Here is a 1,303-nt window from a genome sequence, read left to right as displayed (position 1 = left end):
TCCTCTTATACGCTTTCCACATGTTATCAGGAAGGACCAATCCTTTGTTTGACTTAAAGATCAGTACTTTTTTTCCCCCTTTGTTTCTTTCTCACAGTTCAGGAGGCTAGAAGGTCAACTTCAATGTACGTTTCTGGGAGGCGGTCCTTTCTCATCTAGTTCAACTTTTTGATTTTGTTGTTTTTCGGTGCCATGGAGCTGGTTCTGACTCACAGCAGACCCTACAAGAAAACAATACACTGCCAGGTCTTGTGCCATCCCCACAACCATTGTTATGCTTGAGGCCATTGTAGCAGCGCTGTGTCAGTCCATTTCATTGAAGGTCTTTCTGTTTTTCACTGACCCTCTCATTTACCAAGCAGAATGTCCTTATCAGAGGGCTGATCCCTTCTGATATCACGTCATATGTGAGAGGAAGTCTTGCCATCCTCACTTCTAGTGAGCATTCTGGCTGGACTTCTTCCAATACAGTTATGTTAGTTCTTCTGCATGTCCATGGGACAATACTTGTAGTGATTCCATGGTCTAGTGGTTAGCACATCTGCTTTACATGCAGAAGATCCTGGGTTCAATCCCCAGTGGAGCCAACTTAACCTTTTAGCAGCCTGCAATCCTATTTCCTGTGCTGCTTTGTGTGCTTCTACGTAGATTCATCTGTGTCTGTTGTCTTCTGGTAGCACCTGTCTTCCACTCAGTGTGTGCTCCCTTGTCTCTGAGTCTAATCTGCTGTTTTCATCTCGAGTGTTAGTAGGTTTAGGACACACTCTACACCGATAAGGCCTCGCTGACAGAACAAACAAATCCTATTGCCAAATGGGATTTCGTCCAGAGATATAGGGGTTAAAATTTTCAACACATATTTCTGGAGGATTCAGTTCAACGTGTAACAACAATATGTTAAAATTATTATTAACCTTTTTAAAAACAGTCAAACTGTTTTCTAAAGTGGCTGTGTCATTTTGCATTCCCACCAGCACAGTATGAGAGTACAAATTTGTCCACATCATCAGTAACACAGGTTATTTTCTATGTTTTCTGGTATAGGGACAGAGTAAGTGTAAAGTGTTATGTCATTGTGGTTTCATTTATACATCCATGATGATTGTGGGTAGCACTGGTTGTATAGTGGTTAAGTACTACAGCGGCTAAGTAAAGGTCTGCAGTTCAAATCTTCCAGGTGTTCTTTCGAAACCTTATGGGGCACTTCTACTTTCCTATATGGTGGTTATGTGTTAGAACTCGATAGCAAAGAGTTTGGGCTTTTTTCTTTTTTGGTTTTACGACTATGATGTTGAACACCTTT

At 41.4% G+C, this 1,303-nt stretch overlaps 1 non-coding gene across 1 annotated transcript; it reads left to right on the top strand.

The window, feature by feature from the left end:
- Positions 1-514: 514 nt before the first annotated feature.
- On the top strand, positions 515-587 carry TRNAV-UAC (transfer RNA valine (anticodon UAC)). Its single transcript has one exon. It is a non-coding gene; the product is annotated as a tRNA-Val (tRNA).
- Positions 588-1,303: the final 716 nt, after the last annotated feature.

The sequence above is a fragment of the Loxodonta africana genome, chromosome 1 (assembly GCF_030014295.1).
Source record: "Loxodonta africana isolate mLoxAfr1 chromosome 1, mLoxAfr1.hap2, whole genome shotgun sequence".
NCBI classification, from domain to species: domain Eukaryota; kingdom Metazoa; phylum Chordata; class Mammalia; order Proboscidea; family Elephantidae; genus Loxodonta; species Loxodonta africana.
Note: the sequence above shows the minus strand (reverse complement) of the source record. Positions and strands in the feature narration are given on the sequence as shown.